This window comes from Dasypus novemcinctus, chromosome 28 (assembly GCF_030445035.2).
Source record: "Dasypus novemcinctus isolate mDasNov1 chromosome 28, mDasNov1.1.hap2, whole genome shotgun sequence".
Taxonomy (NCBI): domain Eukaryota; kingdom Metazoa; phylum Chordata; class Mammalia; order Cingulata; family Dasypodidae; genus Dasypus; species Dasypus novemcinctus.
Genome location: NC_080700.1, coordinates 38,843,675 through 38,868,081, shown reverse-complemented (window position 1 = coordinate 38,868,081; position 24,407 = coordinate 38,843,675). Strand labels below are relative to the sequence as shown.

General features: G+C 37.5%; 1 protein-coding gene across 1 annotated transcript in view; it reads left to right on the top strand.

Annotated features, from left to right (window-relative positions):
• The window catches only part of IPCEF1 (interaction protein for cytohesin exchange factors 1), a 178,735-nt gene that overhangs the window by 16,846 nt on the left and 137,482 nt on the right, over nucleotides 1-24,407 (top strand). The window contains exon 2 of the mRNA XM_004477802.4: nucleotides 17,130-17,228. The gene's annotated coding sequence lies outside the window, so the exon portion shown is untranslated. The remainder of the gene's footprint in view (nucleotides 1-17,129; nucleotides 17,229-24,407) is intronic.

Genomic DNA, 24,407 nt, shown 5'->3' with positions numbered 1-24,407 from the left:
GGAGTGGTGGGGCTCACCTCACCATCACTCGGTATACCCTGCACTTAAAATAGTGATTGGCTCAGAGTATATGCTCAGTGGATATTTGTTGAAATAAGTAATTTAGTTTATTTTATCAGTCACTTTTACTGAAGAGTAATGCAGATGTACTTTAAAAGTGTTAAACATTATAAGGTAATACACAGGGGGAAGTTATATCTTCTGCTCACTTAGGACTTCTCTTCTCCCACACTTGGTTCTCCTCTGCGGATGCAACCTTTGTGACCAGAAAATGTCCTATTCTTCTAGAAATGTTTTTGCATATTTAAGCATACATACATATATACATATACATATGCACATTAACATAGAGTTATTTTTACATAGGTGGAGGCATACTATGCATTCTGTACTGTGTCTTGAATTTGTTTACGTAAATATATATCTCAATGATATGTATAATTTTTTTGTTTTATTTTAGGTACTGGGGGCTGGGAATTGAACCCAGGACCTCGCGTATGGGAAGCTGGTGCTCAATCACTGAGCTACATCAGCCTCTCTGAGTTGGTTTTTTCATTTGTTTTGCTTGTTGTTGTTTTTTCTAGGAGGCACCGGGAATCTAACCAGGAACCTCCCATATGGGAAGCAGGTGCTCAACTGCTTGAGCCATGTCTGCTCCCCCAATAGTTTTTAATTGCCTGACTGATAAATGAAAAAGTATAACTCATTGCTACCTTACTTTTCATTTCTTCCTGACCAAGTTGCTTTTCATGTGTTCAGAGTATTTGTGTTTCTTTTCTATGAACCGTCTCTTTAAGTTCTTGGTTAATTTTTCTGTTGGTTTAGTGGCCTTTTATAATAATGAATTTGTAAGAGGTCTTTGTATACTAAGGAAATGAGCTCACTGTCCTATGTATTAAAATATTTTCCCAGTCCATCTTCTGTCTTTTGACTTTGTATGGTTTTTTTTTTGCAAAAAGTAAAAGATATCATGGCGTCACACTCACTAATCTTTCTGGAATTTTGGTTTTGTATAGTGCTTACAAAAGACTTCTTAGCTCAAAAAATATTTTCTTCTCTATTTACTTCTAAAAGTTTATATGGAACTTATTGCAATTTTTTTTTCTATCTGGTTGTGTTATCATCTTTTTGGTGCACATTTTGCCACATGGGGGCTTGTGCCTTTCAAATGCAAGTCTGGGATGCTGTTTTTCTTTTTTTTTATTACCAGGAGATCCCAGGGTTTGAACCGAGGTCCTCCATATGGTAAATGGGAGCCCAATTGCTTGAGCCATGGTGCTTCCTTATTTCAATTTAAAGTAGCTTTACTAAATGTTTTCCAGTTGGTTCATCAGTTGAATATGGCACATGGCTCCTAATGACTTGAAATGCCATCTGCATCCTGGTCTAAATTTCAATGAAGTTAAAAATTCATTTGAGAAATTATTTAAATTCGCTTATTATGGAAAATTTCAAACTTAGGAAAGTAGAATACTAAAATGAAGTTCCAGTATACCTTACCATCACTTAGCTTCAATAATTTCAACACAATCTTTTTTTTAAAGAGTAGAAGCAGGATTTACTGTAGAGCATTTGCTACTTATAACCAATAAATTTACCCCTACCCAATAGATAATTTTTTTCTTTTATACAAACACTCCATAATCCTCTCATCCCCTCAAATACACCCTCCCACAAACGCCGCCTCACGTGGCGCAGCAGAGCGTGTAACTCCTGTGGGGCTTGAGACGCGACATCTGTGGACTCAGCTGGGCTCTTGCTCCCACGCTGCCGGAAGGGTTGGCCGGGCGAAAATGGCCTCTCCCTCCTCCCCATGGGGTGAGGGCCTGGGTTGAGGGTGGGCCCTGATGATAGAATGTTCCAGACTGAGAAAGGCTAGACTATGGCGAGACAAGGATAGGACCCCTGGGAAACCACATGGGTAGGCGCCCATGGCCCGAGGAGAGTGCAGTGCCCACTAAGGCAGCGAGTGGCCCACTGGAGTCCAGGAGAGCCTGCCAAGGGCAGAGTCATGCCAGGCAACAGGAGAGGTTCAGGGTGAAGCCAGAGTTGGGGGTAGGCACAGCCTGGCTGGTCAGTTGAGTAGTGTCCACCTGGCTTGGCCTATTCAGGTCAGAGATGCTTAACTCACCTGCAAGACCCAGGAAGGGTGACCCTGAGGCCGGTAGGCACCGAAGCCAGTTAGTAGCTGCCCTTTGGGAACTGAGTCCCATCTTCTTCCTCTGCAGAAGGTTGGGCAGGCTCCTTTCTTGATGTTGGTTCCCACCGGGAAGGTCTTCTTGGTGAAGAGAAAATGATAGTTGCCCAAAGAACCCATTGCATAGAAAAAGCTGGCGCTGTTAGGAATAGTCAGCTCTGGTATAGATGGGTGTAAGGGAGGTGAGCTGTGCCACCTCAACACACTCAGTCTTGCTTCTTCTAGACTTCTCCCCCTGACTAGAGTATTTTGAACCTAATTACAGACTTGACATTGTTTCATCAAAATATTCCAGAAGATGCCTATTTTCCAGTTTGGGTTCCTCCAGCAGCAAGAGCTGAAACAAGGATTTGAATGCAAATTGTTTATTTGGAAATGCGCTTCAGGGAGTAGGAGGATGAGTGAGGGAAGCAGAGGAAGTCAGGGTAGATGTCACAGTCAAGCAAGATACTACCTGCAGAAGCTTAGTCCTGGGGATTTTGGGAGACAATGGAGAATACACTCTTATCTCCCCACCATCAAGGGCAAGGGAGCCGGGATATTTGTTCGCTGACTCCCACCAGTCATTGGGTTGGGGAGAGCACAGCAGTATTAATTGACGCCTTCGGCAAAGGGGCACAGGTGCTGGCAGCTGAAAATTGGGCAGGTGTCCAAAGGGATATGGATATGGATCTGACCAAAATCTGCTAAGATGTATTTAAAAAAAAAACATAACCATAATTCAATGACCTCTTCTAAAACAATTAAAGACATTCTTTAACATTATAAATTTTCAGTTATTGTTCAAGTTTCCTCAGTTATCTTATACGTTGAAGCATAGCCAGTATCAGGCTATGCTGCATTAATCAGAAGGGTCACAACTCTGGCAGGGAGAATCAGTGGTGCAGATAATATGAGAAGGGTGGGGGGATATATATGTCAGTGGGGGGAGATATATGGGGAGGGGCGCACCTGCAGCAGGCTTCTATAGCATATGAATATGTTCAAGTGGTCATAGGACATTGTCTTAGTGGGTGGAGACCCAAACAATAACCAAAGAATATCAAATTCCCATCCTGGGAGTCCTGCTCCATTCTCTAATAGAGTGGCAAGAGTCCCCTGAGTACATGGGCAGTGCCTAGCAAAGGAGGACAGGCCATTATGCCAGGCCCTTGATATTGACGCTTGTACTTATGAACCTTATTCTTGTGAAATTGAAACTTAGCCTAGTATTATATATTACCTAAGAGTTACCTCCTGAAGCCTCCTTGTTGCTCAAATGTAGCCTCTCTCTAAGCCAAACTCAGCATATAAATGTACTACCTCCTTCCCCCTGCCCCAGGTGTAGGACATGACTCCAGGGGTAAGCCCCACTGGCACTGAGGGATTATTACCAAGCACCGACTAGTGATGCATTTGGAAAATGACCTTGACCAAAGGGGGAAATATTAAATACAAATGAATTTTTATGGCTAAGAAATTTCAAAGTGAGTTGAGGTCAGTCCAGAGATTATGCTTATACATGTCTCAGCAGGATCTCATTGACTGCCACAGTAGACAGTGCCTCCAGCAGGGGTGCCCCTGAGGGCTCTAGAGACATCTAGACATTACAAGCAGGGCAAACAATCTCAGGAATTTGGCACCCTATCAGTGGGCCTTACTTTGGAATATATGCTCCCAATGTGAATGGAATTAGACTCATTTGCAATTTCCCTACACATGACTCTTCTGCTCCTTCTATTGAACCTATAATTAGCACTATACTTGTTAAATGTCTGTCTGAGAGACTTAAGTCTTTGGTCTGTTCTCATACCAGTTGAGCCTTGAATCTCAGGCAGAACTGCAGCCAACACCTACTCTCCAGTTCATCGTACTCACCCAGGACAACTAATAAAAGGATGATGTAGGACAATGCTCATCCCAAAAAACAGAGAGTATCTACAACTGCAAGCAAGACAGTTCCATCCATCTGCCCCATGGGATCTCAGCACCCTCTCAATCAGAAACAGAGTGGGCGTCATCATCCCAAAATCCTCAACATTGAGGAATGAACAAATGTAAGGGGGGAATGCAACTACAGACTAAAGTAGGCTTATTATTATTCTAGTAACATTGTTACAAGAACTTGTAACATTGATGTAAAGTCAGTGACCACCAGAGGTTCTGAGGGGAGGGAGAGGAAAGAATAGGTGTAACATGGGGTACTAGGAAGATATTGGAACTGCCCTGCATGACATTGCAATGATGGATGCAAGCCATTATACATTTTGCCAGAATCTAAAAAATTGTGCCATCCAACATGTAAACTATAATGTAAAGTATAGTCCATGATTAGTAGCAATGCTTCAATACATGTTCATCAATTGTAACAAATATACCACACCAATGAAAGATGTTAATGGAGAAAGTGTGGGAGGCAGAGAGTGTGGGGTATATGGGAATGTCCTTTTTTTTTTAATGTAACATTTATGTAATCCAAAGCTTCTTTAATAATAATAATTTTTGAAAAACTAAAAAAATGTGCTGTGTTAAATATAACTTGAGATTTGCCTCGGTATTGGTACTGCGATATACCCATCACAATTATTAAAAGTAACTGGCACCATTATTTTTATGAAAAGTCAGGGAACTTGGAAATTGACACCAAGTAGCTATTCAGTTAAAGATTACTGTTTGACATAGTCATGATAGAATATATCAGAAATCTAATCAGTTCTTTACAGATTTTTTATATGGCTTTGGAGTATCATATTCTGATATAAATACAATAAAGGATCCACATGTATTCAGATTTAGGAAGCACTGTTGAAAGAAGGGAATATAGCCACCTGAACAGGGTTTTGACTTGACTGTTTTACCTTGTTCAAGGAGCTACTCACATAATGAGAGCACATTACTCTTCTGTGTAGATCCTCCACTTAAAAATAGATTCCAAATGCCTTACCTTGGCCTTCAAAAACACACCGGGTCAAGCCCCAGCCTACTTCTCTTTCTTCATTATTTACATTCTCCCTTTCACCAGCCAGATTTTAGCTACACTGGCCTTATGGAAGCTAATTGCATAGAGGGGTGCTTTTTTTTAAAAAAACATGCACTTTACTATGGGATACTTGATATTTAATAAAGGTACATTTTAAAGTATACACTTGGATAAGTGTTTTTTCACTTTGATAAGTTTTGATATATGTATACATCTATGAAACCATCATCACAACCCAGATAATTCCTTTCTTTTTTCCTGTTTTGCCCATCCCCAAGCAATAGCTGACTTGCTTTCTATGACTATAGATTAGTTAGAATTTTCTTGAATTTGATGTACTCTCTTTTGACTGGCTTATTTTATGCAGCATATACCTGTTGTTACATGTAACGATATTTTATTACTTTTTATTTACTTTGTTTAAACAACAGAGTAGAATTCTACTTTATGGGTATGCCACAATTTATTTATTCATTTACTTATTGGTGGACACTTAGGTTGTTTCTAGTTTTTATCTATTACAAATGAAGCACTGCACATATATATGTATAAGTCTTTGAATGGATACATGCTTTCATTACTCTCATGTAAATATCTAGGAGTGGAATGGTGGGTCATGTGGTAGGTGTATGTTTGACTTTTTAAGCTACTTGCCAAAGGGATTGAACAACTTTGCACTCCCATTAGTAATGTATGAGAGTTCCATTTGTTCCATAACCTCATAATCACTTGGTATGGTCTTTTTAGTTTTAGCTATTCTAGTAAATCTGTAGTGGTAACATTGTGTTTTTAATTTTCATTTCCCTAATGGCTAATAATGTTGAACATATTTTCATATGCCTAATTTGACATCTGTTTTCTTTGGTGAAATGTCTGTTCGGATCTTTTGTCATTTTTTATTAGGATATTTGTCTTCTTTTTATTGGGTATTAAGAGTTTTTTAAGGGGAGCGTGTGCAGCTCAGTGGTTGAGCGCCTCTTTCACACGTACAAGGTCCTGGGCTCAATTCGTGGTACCCCCTAAAATAAAACAGCAACAACAAAACAAAACTGTGAATATAAACTTTGTATATTCTGGGTATGAGCACTTTTATCATATATATAACTTGAAAATATTTTCTACCAGTCTGTAACTTGCCATTTCCTTCTCTTTAGAATGTCATTCAAAGAGCAGAAGTTTTCAATTTTGATAAGATCTGTATTTTCTTCTAGAAGTTTTATAGTTCCAGGTTTTATTTTTAGGTCTATGGTTCATTTTGAGTTAATTTTTGCATATTGTGAGAGGTATGATCAAAGTTCTTTTTTATTACATATGGATATCTGATTGTTCTAGCACTATTTGTTGAAAAGATTATCATGATTTTTACTGAATTGCCTTTGCATCTTCATCTGTTTCATTGATCTCTTTGTCTACCTTGATGTAAAACTGTACTGTTTTGATTACTATAATTTTATAAATCGTGAAGTCAGATAGTTTCAGTCCATTGTTACTGCTGTTTTAAAACTGTTTCATCTCTTCTAGATCCTTTGCATTTTAATAAAAAATTAGAATTAGTGTCAACATCTCAAGGAAAAAAAAGCCTGCAGGGGTTTTGATTAAGAATAAATTGAACTTATAGATCAATCTGGAGAGAACTGCTGGCTTTATAATATTGAGTTTTCTCATTCACGGACAAGGTACATCTCTCAGTTTATTTAGGTTTTCTTTAATTTCTCTCAGCAATGTTTTCTACTTTTTAGTACATAGGTCTTCCACATCTTTTTATCAGATTTATAACAATTTTATATTTTAATGCTATTGTAATGGCTATTACTTGATAATACCAGGGTTCAGTTATTCATTGTTAGAATATAGAAATAAAATTCATAACTTACATTTAGCCTGTATTCTTGCAACTTTGCTAACTCCCTTGTTGTTTCTAAAAGCCATTTTGGAGTTTGCACAGGATTTTCTATTTCTATGATCATGTTATATGCAAATAAAGACAGGTGTTTTTCTTCCTTTACATTCTGGAGACCCTTTGTTTCTTTTTCTTGCCCTACTGCACTGGCTAGATCTTTGAGTACAATTGAATTACAAATGGTGAGAGTGAATACCCTTGCCTTGTTGCTGATCTTATAGGGAAAATATTCAAATATTCAATATTCACTATTTCACTACTAAAAACATTATAAACTTTAGGTTTTTCATAGATGCTCTTTACTGGTTGAGAAATTTTTGTTCTAATTATATCTAGTTTGCTGAGAGTTTTTATCAGGATTGAATGTTGAATTTTGTTCGATGCTATTTATGCATCTATTGAGATTGTCATGTGGTTTTTCTTTTTCATTTTGTTAATGTGGTGAATTACACTTATTTATTTCAAATGTTAAATCAACCTTGTGTCTCTGGGAAAATGCCACTTTGTCATGAAGTGGTATCCTTCTTATATATTGCTGGATTAATTTGCTAATTTTTTTTTAAGTTTTGGACCTATGTTTATGAGAAATATTGGTCTGATAAATGAGTGGGATGTAGTCCTTTCTCTTCAATTTTCAAAGACTTTATATAGAGTTGGTATTATTTCTTCCTTAGATGTGTGGGAAAATTTATTAGTGAAGCCATCAGGCTTGGAGTTTTCTTTGTGGGAAGGTTTGTAATTACAAATTCAATTTCTTTAATAGATATATGGCTGCTCAGGTTACCTATTGCTTTTTGTGTGAGTCTTGATACTTGTATTTTTCAAAGAATGTGTCCATTTCATTTAAGTTATCAAACTTATTGGCATGAAATTGTTCACTTGGTTCCTTCATTATCCTTTTAATATCTGTAATTTGTGATGATAAAACCTCTTCATTCCTTACAGATTCAGGTTTTGTGTTCACTGATTTTCTCTAATTTTTTTTCTATTTCATCATTAGTTCTTCTGTAATCATTATTATTTCATCTGTTTACTTCAGGTTTGGCTCATATTTCTTTTTAAGTCCCTTAATATAGAATTTGAGATCATTTATTTGAAACATTTCTTCTTTTCTAATCTAGACATGCAATGCTATAAATTTCTCTCAACCTGTGACCAAATAATAAATGCAATTACTTCTAGGAGGTTTTTTTTTGTGTGTGTGTGTAGATTTGTAAGGGTTTTCAACATAGATTCTATAGGATTTTATAAATAGTATTTATATTTAAAATATTCTTTAGGATTTACTTTAGAAGACAGTTTTATCTCTTCTTTTTTTACTTTTTAAATTTCTAATTTTTTTCCCTTACTGTATTGCACTGGGTGGTATCCCCAGAACAATAATAAATAGAAGTAGTGAGAAAGGACATCCTTTGCCTTGTACTCAACTATGGGGGAAAATGCTTAATATTTTACCATTAAATGCTATGTTAGCTGTAATTTTTTTTTTGTAGATGGACTTTTATCATATGACATTTCCCTCTATAACTATCATTACTAAAAGTATTTTGTTTTTTTAATCATGAATGTGTTTTGAATTTTGGAAAATATATTTTCTGCCTCTATTGAGATAAGCATATGGATTCTTCTCTTTAATCTGTCTATATGATGATTTATACTGATGGACTTTCAAATATTGAGCCTGAGATAAACTTTATGTAGTCATGATCTGGTATCCTCTTTATATATTTCTGGAGCCAATTTGCCAATATTTTGTTAGGTATTTTTGTATCCATGTTCAAAATGGACACTTGGTTTGCAATTTTCCTTTCTTATTCCTTTTCCTTTCTTGTTATGTCTATGTTAGATTTTGGTATCATGAAAGAGTTGGTAATTGTTCCCTCCACTGTCTTCTAAATGATTTTATAAAGTTTCTTGGGTCTTTTTGAGGCATCCCCAAAGGATGAGAAAAAAATTTAAATGTACAATTAGCCCCTTTCCCAAATATTTATCTACTCTGCAATAAAAGTTCATGAATAAAAAACAAATAAAACAAAACAAATGCATCATACGTGGGATTTATTTGTTCACATATTGCAATTACTTACCTTCTCCAACTAACATAGATATTTCAAGCATCAGAACAGTAATCCAAAGGCAACACACACATACTTTTTTTTTTTTTAGAAAATATGTAGTGTTGGGGACGTGTTTCTCTGAGTAAAGTGTGACAAAGTGGAATATGTAAAAATCTACTGTCACTCTTTTTAAGCAGTGTGACAAGAATTAAGAATATTAAGGTTTATTTAAATTTTATATATACCAAAATTCTTTTTAGAGTCAGATTTTCTAACCTCTTTGAAAACAAAACTTTTCCTTGGGACTCTTGATGAATAGCCAATTGCACTTAAGCATGCCTCATCTCCTTTTATTTTCTCTAATCACTTTCTCTCCAAGAGTGTAATGAGCTGTAAAGTGGCCAAAAGAGAAATAGGGAAGAGAAAAGAAAAAAAGCAGTTTCAAATTAGACACTAATTGAAAATAACTCTTGAAATAGTTCAAAACAGCCATTACCTTTATTTATGTTTCTTTGATCTATTTAAATATCATCAGCTCCAGGACTTATATAATTTATTCATGAATTTTTTTGTTTTCATTTTTAAATTCTGTTTTGTAAATACTTATGCTAACAATATATGAATAAAAATGAGAAAACGGATCTGTAGTTTGAAACCCAAAACAAAAGAATGAAAGTCAGACAAGATTGATTTATTCTCAATTAGTGTTATAAAGAGAATACTCTCATGACTTAACCATGCTTTATCTATCTGGAAAATAAAGGTATGGCTCTAAAATATGATTGACCTCCTAGCATATTTGTGTTGTGATTTGAAATTTTATAGACATAAGATCGATATCCTCTAGAAAGCCAAGAATTTTCTTTTTCTCCTATTTGGAAAACTCGTGCTTGAGATTGTGGATTGCGAGCGTGAAATAGAGTTCAAGAATGTTTATATCCTCGGGGACTTTATCCAAATGCACTTGGGCGAAACTTGGAGTCTCATAGCTGAAGCCAGTTGTTGCTTTTGGAGGCTTTTAAAATTTAAATACGATATTTTCCCCTTCGCATCTCAATTTAATTTTGTTCTTCTTACACACCCTGGTAAAAATAAGGCGGATATAACCCAGGCTTTATTCAGGCTTAAGAAATGATTGATCATTGAAAAGGATCCTGAAGACTTCGAATGGGACTGAAAAGGAAAAAAGTCCTGAGAGGAACCATCTTATCTTCTGCTTTCTTTACACAGAAAATGTCTCCAGATGAGAGTGGAAACAATGTTTTGGACAAATGTATTTAAAAATGTGTAGTAGGCACATTTTTTAGTCATGTTATGATGAGAAACAGATGTGGATGCCATTAAATCATGTCAAATATGAACTGCCTGTGTACCCCATGTATACGTGTAAATATTTAACTAGAAAAACAATCACATGAGAACTATTCTGGAATAATCTTGGAAGCAGGAAGCCACAAATTATAGGTCTGAAATTTACCATGCGTGGCTTATGAGTCAAGATAAGTAAAACCAAATGAAAAGACTGAAAACTTTATAAATAGTTGCATAATTTTTTTGGTAGGGGGAGGTAAGGGAAAGGATTAGGAAAATTTTAATATTCTTTATTCAAGTAAAATCCATATATTTCATTCTAGCTGGGGAACTGAGAATCATATGGTAGGAATTTAGTTATGCATTTGGACTTAGAGTAGATTTGTATCAATTTATGTAGGCAAAATTACTGTGGAATCACAGTTTATACTAGGCTAGTTTCTAAAGTCAGCACATACGGCAGAAATCATTATGTTCAGACTTACCTTGAAAATCCCTCAGCAATGTACCACGTTGGAGACAGACACACAGACATTTCATAGGTTGACTAATACAGACAGTTTTTCTTCCCATGTTGAAATAGTTCACCATATCTACTGTAGGTTTCAGCTGAAGAGGTTGGCTTTTGTTTATAGACCAAATGGTGTGTGGAAAGGAGGAAATTATTGACATCAGGAGCATGTTGCATGGAAACTATGTATCTCTAAAATGAGAATCATGCTATGAATCTTGTCAAGTGAAAACAGATTTATGCCTTCCCTGTCACTCACCATCTTCATGATGGGAAGAGTGGAACGAGCCTCCTGTCTTATTTTATCTCTTTATTTGTGTTCAAATTTAATTTTAATTCCATCAAAGTAATAGTCTTTACTTACTTTTCGTGCTTTCGAGTTATTTTGTGGCATGCAGAGATCCCAAGTGCAACTTCTCTGAGCTTCACAAATACATCCATTTATGTGACCCACACTCTCATCAAGATACAGACTATTTTGCTTCGTCTCCCATTCCACTGCATCCCACCATCCTCTCCTCTCACCTGGGGTAACCGCTGTTCTGATTTCTTTCTTATATTAGTTTTGCCTGTTCCAGAACTTCACATAAAAGGAATCACACAGCATGTACTCTCATGTGTCTGATTTCTTTTGTTTACCATAACATCTGTGAGAGTAATTTATATTGTCCTGTGTATCAGCAACAGCTCATTTTTCTTTTTATGGCTGGCTATTCCATAGAATGGATTTATCACAATTTGCTTATTTCCCTGTTGATGGACAATTGGGCTATTTCCAGTTTGAGGCTATTGTAAATACAGTTGTTCCAAATATTCACATATGTAAGTCCTTGTGTGGATATGTTTTCTTTTCTCTTGAGTGAAAACTAAAGAGTACAACTGGTGGTTACAGGGTATGTTGTTTAATTTTATAAGATGCTGCCAAAACTTTACAAAAGTGGTTATAGCATTTTACACTGCCATTCTTAATGTATTCAAGTTCTGGTTGCTTGCATGTTTTTTCAACATCTTTTAAACTTTGCCAGTATAGAGAATCTATAGTGTATTCTGTGATTCTAATTTGCATTTTCCTAATTTTCATTGTGTTGAGTACTAGTTCATGCCATTTGTAAATCTTTTGTGAAGTGTTTGTTCAAGTTGTTTGCCTATTTTTTAATTGGTTTATTTGCCATTTGATTAGTGCATTGAAGGATTTCTTAAAAATTTTTTACTTTATGCTCAGTGCTTTCTGTATCTTTGCATACCCCAAGGTCACAAAGATATCTTCTATATTTTCTTTTGGAAGCGTTATAATTTTATCTGTTATATTTAAGTCTATGAGCCAGAAGGTGAAGTTAAATTTTTTTTCTTACATGAACATCCAGTTTTTCCAGCAGTATTGTTGAAAAGGATTTTTTCCCACTCCAAAGTTTTCTTTTAGAGATTTTGACAAAAATCAGTTGACTATGAAAATGTCTATTTCTGAACTCTCTCTTTTGTTCTATTTTCAATTTGTATATCCTTATTGCCAATATTACAGTGTCTTGATTATAACAGCTTTATACTGTATATCTCCATTAATTTTTCTCAGCCATAGTTTTTAGTACAGAGATATTAGATATTTTTTGCTAGATTTAACCATAAGTATTTTATGTTTTTGGATGTTATTATAAAAAGTAAACATTGTGGTGGTTTGAAGTTACTTTTACCTCAGAAAAGTGTGTTCTTAAATCTAACCCATTCCTGTGGCTGTGGACGCAAAAGGAGGACCTTTTGTTGTAGTTACTTCAATTAAGTCTCATTCAGAATGGGACTTAATCTTTTTACTGGAGTCCTTTATAAACTGGATGAAAACAAAGAGAGAAAGCCATGGAAGCAAGAAGCCAAAAGCAATGAAATCTGGAAGGGGAGAGGCCAGCAGACTTCACCATGTCCCTTGCCATGTGGCAGAGAAGTCCAGGATCACTGTCAGCTGGACTTCAGGAAGAAAGTCTCATCTTGATGATGCTTTGATTTGGACCTTTTTCTCAGCCTCAAAACTGTAAGCTAAGAAATTCCCATTGTTAAACCAAGCTGTTCCATCGTATCTGCTTTCAGCACTTGTAGCAGTTTGCTATTATTGATGAATTCTGAAAAGAAATATTGGATTATGTTTGTAAACTGATCTTTTCCTCTGGGCATATTAGATTATATTGGATTCATAGGTTTCCTTGATTAAGTAATTATGTTAACCTCTTGTGCCTGTAAGGCATTGAGTCCCCACCCAATGGTGGGTGGGAACTCAAAGATAAAAGGCATGGCAAAGGACAGAGTTAAAAGTTCTTAATGTTGGAGTTTGATGCTGGAATTAAGCTGGAACCCTGGGGAAAGAGAGAGCCATTTGCCTGATAGTCTACAGCTGACTTTGTGGAGAGAGGCAAAGCCCAGAGATCCTCATAGTCTACAGCTGACCTTGTGGAGAAAACAGAAGAGCTGAGCCCAGAGGAACCCAGGAAGCCTGAACCCTGCAGACGTCAGCAGCCATCTTGCTCCAACATGTGAAAATAGACTTTGGTGAGGGAAGTGACTTATGCCTTATGGCCTGGTATCTGTAAACTCCTACCCCAAATAAATTCCCTTTATAAAAACCACCCAATTTCTGATATTTTGCATCAGCACCTCTTTGGCTTACTAATACAGCACCCTAGAAAACTAAAACAGATTTTGATACTGTAAGAGTGGGGTGCTGCTATTGCAAATACCAAAAATATGAAAACAGCTTTGGAATTGGTAATGGGTAAAGGCTGGAAGAATTGTACAGTGCTTGATTAAAAAAAGGCCTCAGTAAAATTGGTTTGTTAAAAAACAAGGCTTAGATTGTTTTAGAGACTGTTGGTAGAACTACAGACACTAAAAGTCCTTCTCATGTGGGCTTAGACAGAAATGATGAACGGTTATCAGAACCTGGAAGAAAGATGACCCTTATTTTAAAGTGGCAGAGAAATTGACAATTCCATCTGATGTTGGATGGAAGGCAGAATTTGAAATTGACGAAGTTGGATATTTAGCTGAGGTTTCTGAACTGAATGTGGAAAATGCAGCCTGGTTTCTCCTTGCAGCTTACAGTAAAATGCAAGAGGAAAGGGCTAAGCTGAGGACTGAACTCTTGGGCACAAAGAAACCAGAAATCAATGGTTTGGAAAATTCTGAGCTTCTTAAAGCAAGTCCCCAGAGAACAGTGCTCCATGTGAGGGTTTAACTGCACATGAAACAAGTCAGCCATTTCAGTGCAAGTCAGGATTGGAAATGTGGTTATCCAGGAAGGATCTTTGGAAAGTTCTTTTGTCTGATGGCTTGGATCTCTGTGTGCTACATGCAAAATCAACCAGTTTTATTGCAAAATCTGCATGAATGGAACCACAGCCAGCCTGAAATAAAAGGGACAGTTTGAAGGAAAAATGACTTCACAGGCAGTACCATGAAAGTTGAGATCTGGACCGAAAACATTTAGGGCCAAGAGAGCAAGCCCACCCATGCATGTGGAAAAGGTGAGTATGCCCTGGAACTTGGAGAGGGTGGGCCTTCCACCCCTTTGTTCAGAAAGAGCGCTACCCCACCAGGGTTCTTAGATGCCTTGGAGGTTACAGAGAGCCTGACCACCACCCCAATGTTTGACAAGGGTGGAGCTTAGAGTCTAGCTGCCACTCTGATGCCTGATGGGGGTGGAATCTTCACCCTACTATTTGGAGAGAGGATGGCCAGTGCACAAACACTTGGAAGGGGTGGGACTGTTGCTCCATCACACTCAGAGAACAAAACATCAGTCCTTAAATGATACTCAAACCTGGAAATCTAATGGAGTTTTCCCTGTAGGTTTTTGGAATTGTTTGGGGCCCCCAACTCTTGTTTTACTTCCAATTTCTTCCTTCTAGAATGGAAATGTCCATCGTATATCTGTCCCTCCTTTGTATATTAGAAGCTGATGACTTGTTCTCTAAGTTACACAGGTCCATAGGACCTTGTTTTGTAGATTTCCGTGGGAATTGTTTCCCAGGAGAGCCCACGCTTATAACCAATCTTAATGAGACTTTGTACTTAGTATTGTTACTGAAATGACTTAAGGCATTTGGGATATTCTGATGGAATGAATGTATTTTGCATATAGTAAGAACATGTCTTTTTGGGGTCCAGAAGGTGAAGTGTGGTAGTTTGAAGCTGTATGTACCCCAGATTCTTAAATCTAATCCATTCCTGTGGGTGTGGACCCATGGTAAGTAGGATCTTTTGAGGATGCTACTTCAGTTAAGGTGTGACCCATTTCATACAGGATGGGTTTTGATCCTCATTCTGGAGTCCTTTATAAACTGGGTGAATACAGAGAGAGAAAGCCATGGAAGCAATAAGCTGAAAGCAATGAAATCCAGAAGAGAAGGGACAGACCAGTAGTAGACTCTGTCACGTGTCTTTCCACGTGGCAAAGGAGCTCAAGATCGCCAGCAGCCAATCTATAGGAAGAAAGCATTGCCAGGATGATGACTTCAGTTGTACATTTCTCTCAGTCTCAAACTGTAAGCTAATAAATTCCCATTGTTAAGCTAACCCATTTCATGGTATCTGCTTTCAGCAGCCTAGGAAACCAAAACAAGCATTGCTTTCTATTTGTTCATTACTATAATATAGAATTAATATTTTTGTGTATTGACTTTATTTCCTAAAATGTTGCTGAATTCATTAACAAATGAATTCTTGTTTTGTGGATTTCTTTGGATTTTCTATGTACATAACCATATTCTGTGTGACTGAAGATAGTTTTACATCTTCCTTTTAAATATGTGTTTTTTATTTATTCTTCCTGCGTTATTGCACTGGCTAAGCCTGTCACAATTTTTAATAGAAATTGTGAGGATGAACATCTTGTTATTGTTCCTGATCTTAGTTGGAGAGTGGTGAATTTTTCATCTAGGATGATATTATCCGTGAGTTTTTGTACATGCCATTCCTCAGATTGAAGCAGCTTCTTCCGTTCACAATTTTCTGGGAGGTTTTTTTCCCCCAAGATTGGCACTGAATTTTGTCAAACGCTTTTTCTGAATCCACTGAAGTGATCATATGATTGCATTATTTTATTCTGTCAATGTGCTCAATTACTTTGATTGGTTTTCAAAAGTTAAACCAACCATGCATTCCTGAGGTAAATTATCCTTTTAATATATTGTTGAATTTTATTTCTTGTTATTTTAAAAAGATTTTCATGTGTGTGTTTTTTTGAGGATTATTTGTCTATAATTTTCTTATGATGTCTCTCCCTGGTTTTGGTATAAGTGTTACACTAACTTCATAATAGTTGTGAAGTGTTTCTTTCACCCTTTTCCTGTAAACTAGAGTTAATAATGCTTACCTTGCCCACACTTAGGGTTATTTTAGGCATTGATTGAGTTAATGTATGTGGAAGTCTCTAAAAATGTATACATATTCTATACAAATGGAAAAGATTAACATCTTATCATTCTTATAAATATTATACTAATACTCCAGATAAATATTGTATTAAATGATATCCTGTATTTTGACATTCCTAAGCTGTGGCAACATCAGTCATTCATTTATTTGATATGTTTATTTAACTCCAGGGCAATACAAATAACAAGATATGATCTACATTTATATCAAACATCTTCATAATTAAGAGTAGACATATTATGGAGTCAAAAGTTCATTTTAATATATCAACTGTGTCTCCAATACAGTTTTGTATTAATATTTAAGTGTATTCTAATTTTGAAAGATTGCAGTTCATGTATGGGAGAATTTATGTTAATAATTATTCACCAACACTTTATCATAAACCCTGATACTCTTCCTGACTCCTGTTTTTGTAGGAAAGTAGAGTTCATCCTAGCTATACAGCTAGAATATATATTATCTATATACATGTCTTCTGAAAATATTCTGGAATCATACTTATTTAAAAAAGATGATGCTTAAAGTAGAACTTTATTTGAAAACAAACATAATAATCATTTTTGGTTATGTAACCCACTGTCATTTCCATTTAAATAAAAATATCTTTTGTTGGATATTGTAGAGTCATTTTCACATGAGGATGAGTTGGAAGGGAGAGGATTTTGCTTGTTCATCTGAAATGCACATGCATGTTTATTAAACTGAGATGACTTCTTTCTTCAATCAGATTGACCTTTGAATCAATTAATGATCTATTTCTTTACCCAACTAAGGTCACAATTCCTGTCCACCAGTGGAGGCGCAAGGAGAAGGAAGGACCTGCCAGCAGTCCTGGGACGACCAAACCAGGATTCTACTGAGTGCCACCTGAAGTAAGAGTTAAGAATTTAATCACATTTGAATCTTGGGCCTGTGTTTTGTATTTTAATTTCCATTAAATGTTCAGTAAGTGTTTATTTTAAAAGTTTCAAATGTGACTCTGCCTTTCCTACCTGGGGAGAGATTCGGGATTCACATCCCAGGGTTAAATACGGGGGCACTGGTGGGACTGGATTATCAACTCCCTTACTTGGTGCAGAGACAGATAAAGTGTGAGACTCAGGACGCTGTCGTCATCAGTGCTGAGTGTTGAGCCGTTCCCACCTCTAGTGGTTCCATGAAGGAAATGGGCTGTGAGCCTCTCCTTCACCTTGCCTTATGCCTTACATTCCAAATAAAGTTTATTTGTGTTAGTAAAACAAGAGTGACCAGAGAAAACTCTGGCATTTGCAGTATTTAAAAATTCTTCTTCAATTTCCAGTGGCTCCCACTCTTGATACATTTCCTCTGGACTCCCACGGGCCATTCCCTTTCCCTATAGAGATGTCATAGTCCCAGGAATGCTTTGCCCCATGTCCTGCAGAAGTGTCCTACAGATATTCACTGGACACCAAGACTGTTCATGCTAGGACACAAGGGGGAGCAAAACATTCACTCCCCTCCCACTCCTTCCACCCTCACTCCCCCAGCCCCAAATTCCTGAAGCTTTCAAAGAGGGGAGAGGAGACAGATGTTAATCAGATAACCACACCAACGCAACCCAATTACAAAGTAAAATAGGGCCCTGAAGGGAAAGGCATCCAGTTTTGTGAGAGCTTATTCCTGAGATCTTTTAGGGATAATAGGTAGTCTCAAGGACTTGTTCTTTTTAGTCTTACTTCATTTCCTAACCCCTTAAAATGCTCTGGAGGCATAATTTCTATAGTGCTAATTTTAAAATACTTTTAATCTAGTCATTAAATTTAAATTCTTTGCGAGAATTTATATGGCATCGATGGGTTCTCATAAGCTGAATAAAAATACATACTTATAGGTAATTTAAAATATTTTTACTATTTAATTGAATCACGTTAATTTTATATTTATCAATTAATGTATTGATAATATGTAAAGACAATAGAAGATCTCGGATTAGGTGACCAGTAGACGGACGTGTTGTTCTTGAAGGTGAGGATAAAAAAACAAGTTTTAGAGGATAAGTAATGAACTCATTCCCTACATTTTTAGGAAATTGTGATAGATGCCAATGGGGATGGCCAGTGGGCTATTGGATGGGTGGGAAGTTCTGGAGCTCAAAGTATAATTCTGTACTGAAAGTGATATGGATTTGGGAGTCATTGGCATTTGTGATAGTTAAATAAAATACGGTGTGAGAAGTAAGCACATGAATAGGAGCCCAAGCACATTAGGGGGGTTGGTATTAAATTGGAAAAGCAGGGTGGCAAGTACAAAAGGATGGTCTCTATTTCCTCTGAGAATTAGGAGGGGAGGTGTTGAAATGGAAGATGGAAGAAGAAAGACACATTGCGTATGAAGGTCAAGCTATGTTCCTTTCTGGATCAGTTAGGTCTTCCTTTATTTAACATATTTGTGAACATCATTTCCTTTGCAGGCACCGTCCTGGGGATAAAATGTGAACAAAAATAAGTTTGGTCCCTCCCTCATAGAGTGGGGGTATGGGCATCAATATTGATCATATAAAGAAATGCAAAATTGTGACACTGATCAGGGCCCTGTATGGTGTTCTGAGGTTTGGTGTTCTGAGACCTTGCATGGGTGGTAGGCTCAGGTGGGTTCTGAGACCTTGCATGGGTGGTAGGCTCAGGTAGGTTCTGAGACCTTGCATGGGCAGTAGCTTCAGGTGGGCTCTGAGACCTTGCATGGGCAGTAGCTTCAGGTGGGCTCTGAGACCTTGCATGGGCAGTAGCTTCAGGTGGGTTCTGATACCTTGTTTGTACAGTAGCCTCACGTGGGTTCTGAGACCTTGCATGGATGGTAGCCACAGGTGGGTGTTGAGCCCTTGTATGTACAGTAGCTTCTGGTGGGTTCTGAGACCTTGTATGGGCGATGGCCTGAGGTTGGGTTGAGACCGTGCATGGGCGGGAGGCTCAGGTGGGTTTTGAGACCTTGGATATACAGTAGCCTCAGGTGGGTTCTGAGACCCTGCATGGGTGGTAGCCTCAGATGGGGAGTTCAGGGAAGTTTTCCTGAGAGAAATTTTTATTTTGGGCAGTGGGAGTGAGAGGACACTAGGTACATAATAGTTAATAAATGTTAAAGATTTTTCCTTTTTTTGGAAATCTTATTATTTAGAAGAGGCAACACATTTCAGCAAACATTGACCTTCTTCCTCCTATGTCCCTTTACAAAACTTTCCTCATCTAAGATGACTTGACATATTTGTAAAGGAGTTCCTTTTTTTTTTTCAATAAATGTACATGTTTACTATTTTAAAATGAAAACCAGGAAGGACTGCAAAGCCCATTTTATTGAACTGACCCGATGTTGCTGAGTTGTAGATATCACAACTCACATTAAACTGAAAAGTATTCTCATCCTATAAAACTGACAAAAATTAGAATACTCAGTAATATTGCCACTTTGTGGATCATCCAGAAATTGTAACTGTGTATTATCTCCCTACTGCATCTATTAGGGGCTGGTATATTTATAGTTGCTTTACTCTCCTTCAACATAAATTACTGATTAACTTTAACCCTGGTTTCAGATTAAACTCACCTGAAAGCCACACAGTGTAATGGCTATTATTATTAGTCAATTTCATTTACTTCAGATGGACAGCTAACTCACTATTTTAGTCTGCTGGGCTGTTGAAATGCACTATACCAGAAATGAGATGGTTTTACAATGACAACAGTAAGCAGTAATTTATTAACTTACAAGCTTATAGTTCTTAGGCTCTGAAAGTTTCAAGTAAAGGCATCATCTGGCAATGATTTCTTCCCAAAGACCCACTACTGGTGAACCTGAGCCTCTCTGTCACATGGCAAGGCACATGGCAGCCTCTGCTGGCCTCGCCCTTGTCATCTGGGCTTTGTTGCTTTTAGTTTCTGGCTTCCCTTGCTTTCACTCTGCTTCTGTGACTTTCTTTCTTGTCTTTCTCTCCAAATTCATCCCATTTATAAAGGGCGCCAGTAAGAGGATTAAGACCTACTCTGGGCCATGCCTTAACAAGTGACCTCATCAAAAGGTCCCACCCAAAACAGATTCACACCCACAGGACTGGAGCAGCTTTAAGAACATGATTTTCTAGGGTATATATAGTCCCAAAGTACCACACTAACACAGGTTTCTTTGAAGGGATAATGTCCTTTCTCAGGAAGTCTTAACATTAACAAGAAGTATATTTTATTCTTTGTCCCATATAAAAACTCTATTGCTTTAGGAGGGAAGACAGCTTCTGGAAAAGATTTGCAAAAATGTGAATTAGCTGGCATAATTTTAAATTCAAAGCACTCATTAAAATATTTCAGAGGGAAATATTCAGTTCACCATGCCTTTGGACCCCTCTCAACCTTTTCTTATTTTGTTCCACAATTCGCTACCTGTTTCTTTTCAGGCCCTTCACCCTAATAATTGCTGAGTCCCCTGGAGGACTATTTTTACTTATGAAATGAGGGTTTTTGAGCAAAGCCTATGACTGTCTTCTTTTCAATGGTGACATCTTTAAGGGAAATTTTCTTTGTTAATTTTTGTCAGTTGGTGAGGTGAGAATGGGGGAATTGGGAAAGGATGCTATGGATCTGGTAGCATAATAGTGTCATATTTAGCACATAGAAGGAACTTAATGCTGCTAGCACATAATAGTTTTTTTTTCACCTTGTGTTTTTGATGATTATTTGAAGGTAAAAGCGGGGTATAATTAGCAATAAGGGCACGGGTGAATGCATATCTAGATTATTCTCACGTTAAATGTAGATTTGCAAAAGTGTCTAAACCTTACTAAAAAGTCTGGTATTTGTGGGATTTTTACTGTAATTTAGTGAAAGACATTACTGTACTTGCCAGGGGTTAGAGGAAGGATAAAAAAAGTAGTAGATCTTGTTCTGGCTCACCCATGTACAATAACATACACAGAGGGACATAAATATAAATGTGAGTTTTGTAGAATTTAGGGTGTGGACAGTGAGATATATGATATGATATATGATAAAAAGAAGGTTGAGATTTGGGGGTCCAGCCTAAGGTTTGGAGACTGAGTTTGACATTGACAAGATGCACGGCCTTGAACACACAAGTTACTTAACCTTTCTGAGTTTCTGATTTGCTGGTCGTAAAATGGACTCATTGTGAGGATCACATGAGCTCACATGAAACCTAGAACAGTGCCTGGATAGTGGTGGGTGTTTCATGAAAATTGTCCTCTCCTTGTCTTCCCTGGCTGTGGAAGTGAGGTCCAAAGGGGAGGTAAGAAAGTTGGGCTGTAATCCTGTGAGTTTTCTCACAGAAGGATGTTAACAGCCATGTCTGGACTTTTGTTTCTTGAGTGTAAAGAAATGCAGGGATTGCATGAGAATTTCTAGATGATCTCTAAGGTCATTTTTTGACCATAAAAATCTATGTCTTGGGACGCGGATGTGACTCAATCGATAGAGCTTCCACCTAACAATGGAAGGACCCAGTTTCGATCCCTGGGTCCTCCTGGTGTAAAAGAGGAAGAGAAAGCATGCCCGTGCAGTGAGCCAGTGCCCATATGAGTGCCTGCATGGGGAGCCAATGCCCGCGCAAGTGAGTCATGCAGCAAGATGACAACGCATCAAAAGAGGGACAAGGGGAGAGTCAAGGTGAAGCGCAGCAGAAACCAGGAATTGAGATGGTGCAATTGACAGGGAACCTCTCTCCCCATCAGAGGTCCCCAGGATCAAATCCTGGTGAATCTTAGAGGAGAGAAAATGAGAAGAAAAGACAACACAAACAGCAAAAACAGCAGGGCAGGAGGAGGGGAAGGGGAAAAAAAAATAAATCTTTAAAAATGTCTATGTCTTCAAGGAAATAATTTGGATGAGAAGACAGGTAATGATGAGGTTCATTTTACTGAAGTGGAGGGCTCACTAGAGTTAGACAGCAGAAGTGAAGTGGGAAGGGAGAAGAAGGATGTTGGGGGCAGTGTCATTAGGCTGAAAAGGAAAGCTAAAGATAGAGGATGATTCCTGGTTTTTTTAAAAGTGAGATGTGATTTTTGAGAAAGATTCTTCTGGCAAGTGGAGTTGGCGTCTAGTGATGCCTTCCTGAATCCTTTCCACAGAAAACTGTGTCCTGTGGATTCTTGTTTTGGAAGCCAGCTGTCCTAGCCGTAGGCTACCCCTATGACAGGGGTACGCCTCTGCCAGCCCCTCACACATCTAGCATGCTACAAAGGGTCAGCAAGTGCCCAAAATTTCCCGGACACGTAAGAAATGTCCCAAGCAACACATCATAAAGCCCATGCACTGCGCTTTTCATTCCATGCAAGATGCCCTCAAGCCCTCATGTAGCATCTATTTATTCTTTCTTATCTGGCTTCCAAATCTGTAGGAAGGATGAATGATAGTCTTTATTAGGATTACTGGAAACAGCAAGAAGTGATGCCCAGCAGTCTAACAAAAAAGGATGAGCAAAAAAAGAAAAGAAGAAAGGGAGAGAGGGAGAGAGGAAGAAAGGAAGAAAACAAGAGAGAAAAAAAAAAAAACAAGAGAGAAAGAAAACAAGAAAGAAAGAAAACAAGAAAGAAAACAAGAAAGAAAGAAAAAGAAAGAAAGCATGAGGGAGGGAGGAAAGGAAGGAAAGAGAGAGAGAAAGAAAGAAGGAAAGAAAGAAAGAAAAAACATCTTCAAGAACTCAAAGATCTTAGCATCAGTTACCTCAGTGGGCCCCTTGTAACATGCCCATATAAAGAAACGTGTTTTTAATGTTGACCCAAACTCACCAATAAACTGGTTTCAGGCTGCTTTTTAAAAGTAAAGAGGAAGTATATAAAACATTTAAAACAAATTCAGTTATTGAAAAGAACTAGCATAAAAAAGTGCTGGCGTGTGAAGAGATAAGAACTCAGCCATCTGGAAAATTTACTAGTTATGCAAAGTGATGTCAACTCAGTGGATTTTAGATAATCTGGGGCATTAGCTTCATGATGAACTCCAATTTCCAACCACAACTTTCACTGGAATAGGGGCAGATGGCCCAGTGATAAATGCCTCCGGGTTGGCCTCAACCCCTGCCTGCAGCCTTCCTGGGGTGGCCTTGCCACATCTATGGTGGCCCCCACGACATCCACGCAAATACACACACTCCTTTGTACCAGGTCCCAACTGTAATGTCACAATAGCATTGAAAATAATATTTAAGTGTATGCTAAGTAATCTTATGAACTGTTTTCTGTTGTATTTCTTTGTTCTTGCTCAGCTTAAGGTGCCAGAGCACCCAATAAAAATGCAAAAGAAGCCTGAAGCCCAAAGGGTGGGGGAGATGAAAGGAAGAGACTGGGATAATTGGCAAAATACATAATGAGTCTGTAAACAAGCGAGTCCAATGTACTGCTTCAGAATAGTGTTTTTAAATGCGCAAAACAAATTAGAAAGGATTACAAAGGAGACCCAGTTATATAAACACAATTATTGAAATATCAAGAAATTTGTGATGTAGTAATGTATGTGCTTATTATTAATGCTTTAAATAACAAAATCTAGCCGCAAGCATAATAGCAGTCAAATGGTGGTGATGAGCACAAACGATGTTTTGAGATAGCTGCAACAACTATAATGGGAGAGGAAAAGAGCTGTGATTTCTACAGGAAACAAATTCACAGACCCTGCTGATTCTGCTGCGGCTTGTTGCCAGCACTCACATTAGAAGGACGTATTAAATTTCAATTAAAGATGAGTGAGAATGAAAATATGCTTTCCCTATCCAAATGACAGACTCCCTGAATTCTGTTCGCAGACTCCTTGGGGGTTCATGAACCCCAGGTTAAGGGCCCTTGGAAGAGATCAGTACTTTCGCAGGGTTCTGAGCATGGTTAAGATAAATATTCTAAAATTCAAGTGACTACTTACATTTATTATCAAATGTAGTTATGAGTATCTAGATTGTAAATTCTCAAATAGAAACAACAAACATTCATGTATATATTTAATATTTTTTTACTGGGTTTATATAGATATCAAATTTGCCATTTCAGCCATTAAATGTACAATTCAGTGGCATTAATTACATTTATAATGTTGTGCAACAGT